This window comes from Xenopus laevis, chromosome 6L (assembly GCF_017654675.1).
Source record: "Xenopus laevis strain J_2021 chromosome 6L, Xenopus_laevis_v10.1, whole genome shotgun sequence".
Taxonomy (NCBI): domain Eukaryota; kingdom Metazoa; phylum Chordata; class Amphibia; order Anura; family Pipidae; genus Xenopus; species Xenopus laevis.
This window is the reverse complement of record NC_054381.1, coordinates 96,156,498-96,166,092: the sequence shown is the minus strand read 5'-3', so window position 1 is coordinate 96,166,092 and position 9,595 is coordinate 96,156,498. Positions and strand designations below refer to the sequence as shown.

The 9,595-nt window shown below is 36.9% G+C and overlaps 1 long non-coding RNA gene across 1 annotated transcript; it reads left to right on the top strand.

Moving 5' to 3' along the window:
• Positions 1-5,314: 5,314 nt before the first annotated feature.
• On the top strand, positions 5,315-8,833 carry LOC108719136. The gene is made up of 2 exons (XR_001936167.2): positions 5,315-6,073; positions 7,905-8,833. It is a non-coding gene; the product is annotated as an uncharacterized LOC108719136 (long non-coding RNA).
• The last annotated feature ends 762 nt before the right edge of the window (positions 8,834-9,595 follow it).

Genomic DNA, 9,595 nt, shown 5'->3' with positions numbered 1-9,595 from the left:
CATGAATCAGCTCTAAGTAGGGTATTCCCCGCAGTTTCTTTCCGAAATACCGTACTTACTATGCTTTCTTTATCGTTAGCTAGCTCCAAATCCAAAAAACTAATTTTTTGCTGATTAAACTCGCTTGTAAAAAGTAAGGGGGGGGGGCTGCAGCAGCAAACTACTTCAGAGGACTGGCCAGGATCACCCCTTCTACTGCCCATGGTGGGACTAATAGCCCCCTTGTGGCCCTAGCCTTAGGCTATGAATAATTGCTCAAAGCCTCGACTAGTTGTGTCCAGACTTAATCCACACTAATGCTGTCCACATTTTTATATTCACCACCCCTATGCAGAGGTTCCATTTTCTGTATTAATCATGCTGGTACGTCAGGGGTATGTTTTGGTAGAATGAGTGTAGTTCACAAAGTGCATGTAGTCAAAAAGTTTTGCAGTGCTGCATTCAGCAGCTTTTTTCATTTGTATTCTATTTAAACAGCCCTCCTAGCTATACAATAACTTTATGGGCTTTGCAAATAAACTGATTTCCTACATACTTGGCACCTAGTATACAGGCTTAATCTTGGAAAGATTCTCTGTGGACACCTATTAGCGTAACCATTTTTTTTGCCAGAATATTGAAGTTTTACATTAACACCCAAACTGATTACAAATGATAAGTAACAACAAGGAGTTGGTGGGGGGGTATTTGGAGTCTTCAGCAGGGTTTGGAATGATAAGGAGGGGAGGTACTCATCTATTCTAGGGATCCAAACCCTTTCAAATGCTTTGGGACAACCTCTATGGAAATATGTTAGTTGACCAAGTAACCAGTTCAAGCATTACCATGTTTATATGGATTTTAGCACATTTGTATTGTTTTCATGAATTGTTCACAGTAAACTGCACCTCAAATACAGAATTGAATGCATATTTGACCTAACAATACATTTATTAGGAATACAAATTAGATGTGTTATATTGACATCTAGTGGCCATTGATAGTTGTTGTATTCCTTTTAGTCATGTGTGTAACCAACCCAGCCGAACACATAGCACTAATCTATATGCCTGTCCCACCCTGTACCTTCTCTCATATCTTAAGGGGGAGGTGGGGGAGGTGAATGTGAGTAAATAAACAACCACCACCTGCTACATGTGGGGTTTGGCATGGACTGTTAAAGGGCTGTCGGAGCGGCTGGGTGGTGGAGGCATTTGGTTGTCTAAATCTATCCGAATTGTGGGTAGTCCTGCAGTTCCCAGACTGACCCAAACATCACTCATTCATTTCATAACAGTGTTGTTTCTTCATAAGGACATTTTTTAATAAACTTTAAAATTTATAGTAAGTAATTTTGTGAAAGATAAAAATGCAATTTACTAAAAATGAAGTACACGTTTTGACAAGCAGGGCAAAATTATGGCAGTGCAAAACTTTAAATATTGAGCATCAAAAAGTTGTCACGACAAAAGTTGCAGCGGAAAAAACAACTTTAGACTCCAATGTAGTTTGTGCATAAATAGCTGCCGTGAAAAAAGTCACATGGTCTTAAAGGGGTGGTTCACCTTTACCATAACTTTTAGTATGTCAGAGAATGACTAATTTTAAGCATCTTTTTCATTGGTCTTCATTTTTTTGTTATATATTTTTTTAATTTGTCTCTTTCCAGCTTTCAAATGGGGGTCACTGACCCCATTTAAAAACAAATGATCTGAAAGGCTACGAATTTATTGTTATTACAGGTATAGGATCCCTTTTCCAGAAACCCGATATCCAGAAAGCTCCGAATTACTGAATGGCTGTCTCCCATAGACTCCATTTTATCCAAATAATCCAAATTTTTAAAAATGATTTCCTTTTTCTCTGTAATAATAAAACAGAAGCTTGTACTTGATCCCAAATAATATATTATTAATCCTTATTGGACGCAAAACCAGCCTATTGGGGTTATTTAATGTTTAAATTAATTTCTAGTAGACTTAAGGCATGAAGGCCCAAATTACGGAAAGATCCGTTATCCGGAAAACCCCAGGTCCCGAGCATTCTGGATAACAGGTCCCATACCTGTACTACTTTTTAATTATGCATCTTTCTATTCAGGCCTCTCCTATTCATATTCCAGCAGGGAAAAAAATCCAGCGGTGAAATTTTTTTTAATTACCATGTTCATTTTACAAAATTTGACTTATGAAAGTTTGAAGATATTTCTGTGTTTTTTTTAGTTATTAAAGTTTTGCTAATGACGGTGAGTTGCCCCTTGAGCTGTGAGTCTAACTTTTCCCAAGGGACCTGTTATCTTATATTGTTACAATGACTTATTTGCTTATCTACAAATTGTTACAAAAGTATCTTATCTTCTGCTGTGGTTGTTCTGGGCTCTCTGCAAAAAGCCAATTAAGTTAGAAAATTTGTGTATTTTTCGGCTGTTCAATGCAGAGAAAAACTGGACTTTCCAGTACAAACGAGGGACTGCACCTCTAAAAATGGGACAGTTGGGAGGTATGGATGTGGGGGTCGACAAAAGAAACTTGCCTGCTTTATTGCATTATTAATTGTGGATCATGGGGCTATATCAGTATGTTTGCCAAAGCTAATGTGAGTGTCGGTAACAGTGAACATAAGCATATATAATACACAAAAGCCATGAATATCTTGTAAATTATATCCTTATAAACAATGAGTTCTGATGTCATCAGTTATAAACGGTGAGTTCTGATGTCATTTCTGTCACATGACTCACTGAAACTTGTGTATTATAATAAATAAAGTACCCCCTGTAGCAAAATATGAGGATATTAGAAGTTACCTTGGAGTTCCATGACCCGTATAAAAACACTCGGCCTTCGGCCTCGTGTTTTTATATGGTCATGAAACTCCTCGGTAACTTATAATATCCTTATATTTTACAAGAGGGGGTACTTTATTCACTATGTAAATACCAGTGGTGTAACTAAATGTTGACACTAAGGGGCAAATTTACATAGGGTCGAATATCGAGGTTTAATTAACCCTCGATATTCGACCATCGAAGTTAAATCCTTGGACTTAGAATATCGAAGTCGAAGGATTTAGCGCAAATAGTTCGATCGAACGAAAAATTAAATCCTTAGAATCGTTTGATTAGAAGGATTTTAATCCATCGATTGAACGATTTTTCTTCGACCCAAAAAAGCTACCAAAGCCTATGGGGGCCTTCCCCATTGGCTAACATTGACTTCGGTAGCTTTTAGGTGGCGAACTAGGGGGTCGAAGTTTTTTCTTAAAGAGACAGTACTTCGACTATCAAGTGGTCGAATAGTCGACCGATTTTTAGTTCAAGTCGAAGTAGCCAATTCGATGGTCGAAGTAGCCAAAAAAAACATTAGAAATTCTTAGTTTTTTTCCTCTATTCCTTCACTCGAGCCAAGTAAATGGGCCCCTAAGATGACTCAGCACAGAGGTTTTTTATTTAGTCATTTAAGCTGCATTTTTGTAAGTGCTGACAACTAGTTTTAAATTGTGTGCCCAGGAAAGTCATCATGGGGTTAAAGATTGCAAAACTAATTGAGTTTCTATTCAATATATGTTTAAGGGGCCCCAAATGTTTCCTTTGTATGTACCCCCTAGTTTAAAACATAAGGATATTAAAAAGTCACTGAGGAGTTCTATGCCCATATAAAAGCACAAGGCTGCATGCAGGGAATTCTGATTATCGCTCATGTATTACAAGGGATACTGTATCCCCTACAGTCAATTATAAGGATATTAGAAGTCACTGAGGAATACTGTGACCATATAAAAAAACAAGGCTGCAAGCTGCTTTTTTAAAAAGGTTTCAGAACTCTGTCATTTGACTAAGATATAATCCATTCTTATTGGAGGCAAAACAATCCTATTGGGTTTAATTAATGCTTTAAATGTTTTTTTAGTAGACTCAAGATATGGAGATCCAAATTATGGAAAGATCTCACGTTTATGTGGCTTCCCTTATATAGGCAGGCAAATGGAAGGAACAGGAAAGCTGCTGGAGGTGGAGGACTGTTATGTGGCTCAAGATGATGGGTGATCTGTGCTGGCAGGTTCTGGAAGCAAGGATACCATTTGCTGATATCCTGCTGATATCCTGGGCCCCAGTGCAATTGTGCCTGAGATGCCACTTAATAACTTAATTATTATCTAGGGGCAGGGAAACCATAAATAAGCAGATAATTAGCTGTAAAAGCAGGTGATTCACCTCTGTACCCCTTTCATGCTGTAGATCCATGTATCATCCATCTATGGTACCTCGATCCCTTTGTTTACAGATTGTAGATCTGTTGTTCACGATAATGAATTTATAATTCTGACTTAACTTATTGCCATCTCGCTGTGCCATTTATTCATTTATTAAGGTGCAACAGTTTCCATAAATTGTGCGATCACATGTTTAGAAACATTATTGCAATAGCATTTAAATGAGTTTCATTGACACTGGTTAGTAAAATACCTAGGAACCATGATGTGTTCATTGTAGGATTTTCTTTCAAAGCAAACATTTGCATTATCTAAAGCTTCTTTGAAAGCAATGGGACTGAGAATGAATGAGTGGGTGTTTGTTTATAAAGAATGTCTGGCACCAGGGACCAGATATGTTAACACTAAAATAAAATTAGGGTTTCTACTTCAATAGAAATCATTTGCAGAATGGGCATAATCACTGGTAAAGCAATTCAAATGAATCATTTGAACTTGTTTGTGGTCCCTGGAATTTTATTTCATGTCGTGAATCAGAAATGAACCAGTGTTGTTATTAGATTATCACAAGGGTCTGTCCTTGGTCTTTTGCTTTTTAACTTGTTTATTAATGACCTGGAGGTGGGCATTGAAAGTACTGTTTTATTTTTGCTGATGATACTAAATTGTGCAGAACTATACGTTTCATGCAACTGGACAGCAAACTGTCATTCCCTGGTTACTCAAGTACCATCTTTCATAAAAAAGGGCATTAACTCAAGGGTTGAAAATATAATTTTGCCTCTTTATAGGTCCCTGGTGAGGCCTCATCTGGAGTATGCAGTGCAGTTTTGGACTTCAGTCCTTAAGAGGGATATAAATGAGCTGGAGAAAGTGCAGAGACGTGCAACTAAACTGGTTAGATGGATGGAAGACTTAAATTAGGAGGGTAGACTGTCAAGGTTGGGGTTGTTTTTTCTTGGAAAAAAGATGCTTGCGAGGAGACATGATTACACTTTCTAAATACATTAGAGGACATTATAGACAAATAGCAGGGGACCTTCCCATAAAGTGGATCACGGTACCAGAGCCCCCCCCCCTTCTGACTAGAAGAAAAGAACTTTCATTTGAAGCTGCATAGGTGGTTCTTCACAGTGAGGAGTGAGGTTGTGGAATGCACTGCCCTGTTGTTCTCTGTTGCAGTTAGATGATCATTAATACAATCATTGTGAAACAGAAGCAAAAAAAGAAAACTAGACAATTATAAGTGGTTTTACACATACTGTATCTTTGGTATTTCCAAAATAATTTTAGTCAAAGCCATAACCACTAAACCAACCAATAGAGCAAGACAGCATTATACACTTTTCCGTAAGCTCGTCTGTCTCTGCTATGGGAGGCAACGTGATACTCCCATATAAGACTACTCCAAGTCTGGTGTTATTGATGAATCTTTTATCTCACTATTGCACATTAATGTTATGAATACACAAACTCTAACACTGTCATGTGATGTTTTAATATTCAAAGGTCATAAAAAATATGAGATTAGATATTCAAGATGAAAGAGGGAAATAAGATATTAGCACACTATGTTTAACGTAATAATTTCATTGCAGCGATTAAACAGATGATTGAACATACTTTTATTGGAAATGTAAAATAACCGAGTAAAGGCAGAACTGCATATCAGTCTGTGTTGGCAGTTTTAAATAACTTTAAATAATACTCTATAAAAGTCTTTAGATTTACATTAATCTTAACATACACTTTGCTTACAGGTGTCTTCCTTCTTTCTATAATATTCCAATTTTCTTATTGCTGAAACCATATTTGTTATTTTCTAGCAGGAAGCACTAGACAAACAAAATTGATTTTATGCATAATGTGGAGATCAAAAAAGGTAAACAAAAACATTTTTTCCATTTATATTAGTGATATATTTTCACTGCAAGCTTACATAAAGAGTGATACTTGCTTTCACCCCACAACTCACCCTAACCATTCTTTAGGCTAAGTCCCACTTTCATTGTTTTAAACCCTCTCTACTGGGGTACCAAACACAATTTTAGGAAACTTTGGCATAAAAGATAATGCATCCCCGGCAGTTAACTTCAAAGGTAAGATAAGTCACCAAGGAGCTACCACAGAACTCTAATGTGACTACTATTATCCCATTTATAAGCTTTTTATGGCCTTTGTAAAAAAAAGCAAAAGGATGGAGCAGAAATGGGGAGCTGGAAGTACAAGTATGGTATCCATTATGCGGAAACCCTTAATCAATCATTATTGGAGGCCTTATTGGGTTTAATTAATATTTACATTATATTTTAGTAGGCTTAAAGGAAGGACCCCCTATGCAGAAAACCCCAGGTCCCAAACCTTCTGGATTACAGGTCCCACATCTGTATATCATTACTATATGTAAAAGCAAAACTAGCCACCGTACCAGGAACAAGACTATAATTTGCTTAAATCTTTTTAAATTAAATTAGGGATGCACCGAATCCACATTTTTGTGAAAGATTTGGCCGAATACCGAACCGAATCCCAACCCTAATTTGCATATGCAAATTAGGGGTGAGGAGGGGAAAACATGTTTTACTTCCTTGTTTTCCTACAAAAAGTCACGCAATTTCCCTCCCTGCCCCTAATTTGCATATGCAAATTAGGATTCGGTTCGGCTGGGCAGCTTTATCCGAATCCTGCTTTATTCAGCTGAATCCGAATCCTGCTGAAAAAGGCCGAATCCTGAACCGAATTCCTAAATTAAATAGAACCCAGTGGTTCAGATCTATTTCCAATGGTTTGGGAGCTGTTAACTGCAATGGTTGTGACCTGGTGTTTTCCATATAAAAGTTCTTTTCATAACTTGGATTAACATTTTGTCTAAAAATGCATTTATCATTAAAACCAACAATATAGATGTATGTAGCTTAGTTAGGATCAAGTACAAGTTCTATTTTATTATCACAGAGAAAAGGCAAATCAATTTACAAAATTACAATTATTTGCTTATGGGAGATGGCCTGAGCTTTCTGGATAATAAATCACTTATCTGTACTATTAACATGGCCTGAATAATTGTACATCCTTTCTGCAGCCAATCATTGGAATCTTTGACATACCTGCTCACGTCATGTATAGTATTGGTTGGCTGCTTTACTTAATTTATACAGTATACCATCAGCAACTGCTCTAAAACCATCACAATTTTATTCCAAACAACATTCTTTCTTAATAAGAATACTTCTTTTAGACCGTATCTGAAAATTAATTTTTTATTGACCATTTATTGAAATGTTTTCCCTTTCCTAACTCTAATTTGCATATGCAAATTCGGATTCGGACGAATCTTTCTAGAAGGATTCGGGGGTTTGGCCGAATCCAAAATAGTGGATTTGGTTCATCGCTATTTAATTTCTTGTGTTTCTCACACATTTTCTTTATCGTTAAAACATAAGAAAATGTTGCAAATGATCTATTATGTGAATAGTAAAAAAAACCTCAACTAATCTTGACAATGTCTCACTGAAATACACACTGATATCCCCACTGAGTTGAATGTTGGATTCAGCTTGCAAATATTTTTCATGAGAAAATACAATTCTTGAAGAAAATTAGAAAGAATTGATCTGCAGGAGATTTTTTTTCGGGATCAAGCATCTTGACCGTTGATATCTCTGCCCTATAATGTGATGTGATTTTAAGATGTTGGACATTTTTCTTCACAGATGCTGATCTCAAATTTGAGCCGGTTTTAATTCATTCAAATGTTTTATGAAGGATTCAGCCCTGGTCCACTATGCATACTTATTTTTGAAGATTGCACAACTGTAACGTTTTACGATGATAACAAAATGGCTTGTAATTCATGCAATAGGCTCTGCTTTACTAAAACTCCTGAATAAAAATCTTGCTCAAGGTACATAAGAGAAAATGACAGAGTTGACAAGTAATTTTACCTTTAACAGACAGTATAAAATCAGCCCCAGGCATGCAGGTTAATACAGTTGGATTTAATTGCATCTAAACTTCTAGAGCTACAAACTGTACAAATAAAATCACTTGCAAAAAATGGTTACAGTGGTTTATAACTGTACCTTATTGCCACTTACATTATGGAGAACAGCCTATCAGAAAAATACAAATTCATTAAGTGGATTTAAATCATCAATAAATCCATCTCACTATGCCACCTGGCTCTTTAAAATCGCCCAAACTAAATTACTATTGCATAAATTTCATAAGGGAGATTGCTGCTTAACAGCACTACCTCAGCTTTCTTGCCGCAATTATTATTTTATATTAATATTATTGTGCGATTTTCAAACAATATTGGTCTGCAATCAAACTGTTTAGTTTTAACTTATATGGCTAGAAATGCCATATTTTATATACTGAACTTATTGAACTAGCCTAAGGTTGAACAGCTCTATAACAATAATGGCCCAGACCTTTAAAGTTGTAACAAGAGTGTCCCATTGCACATGCTCAGTGTAAGTGACAGCAGCACAGAGCATGTGCAGTGGATCATCAGAAGAAGATGGGGAGGGTCATCTTTGGAGGAACAGATCTTTACTGCTAAAAGGCTGAGGCTGCCTTGGGCTGGTACAGAAACCCAAAACATAAATGTTCAACATTTTTACCCTACTACTTTAGTTGAGCTTTAGTTCTCCTTTAAGACTCAAAAGGATTCTGTCACAGGAAAACATGTTTTTTTCAATAGTGCTGCTCCAGCATCTGCATTGAAATCCATTAGATTTTTTTTATTTAATTTTGAAATCTGACATGAGTCTAGACATATTGTTAGCTTCCCAGGCTCCTTCAGTCATGTGACTTGTGCTCTGATAAACTTCGGTCACTTTTTCTGCTGCACTTCAAGTTGGAGTGATGTCACCCACCTCCCTACCCCCCCTAGCAGCCATCAGTAGAACAAGGAATGTAACAAGATAACAGCTCCCTGACACAAGATCCCTGGCTACCTGGTAGATATGAAAATAGCACTCAAGAGTAACTTCAGTTACAGTAGGAGAAACAATATTCTGCCAGAAAGCAGTTCCATCATGATGTACTGGCTCTTTCTGAAAGCACATGACCTGGCAATACTACCAGAGATGGCTGCCTATACACCAATATTACAACTAAAAATATACACTTTCCTAGATGAAATAATCCCGCTGAAACACTCAAGATTATTATTCAAACTACTGCTTTTCTATGCCAAAAAAACAGTAGCTATGCATTGGATGGGCACTACCCGCCCCCCCCCCCCAACACTGAAGACCTGTAAGCGACTAAGCAACAGCACAACCGCTTTGTATAAGTTAACATGAGAAAATAGGGATGCTAACAACAAATTTGATAGGGTTTGGGGTCCCTGGTGCGACCATGACGAGATAGGCAATGAGTGAGAGGAACTAAC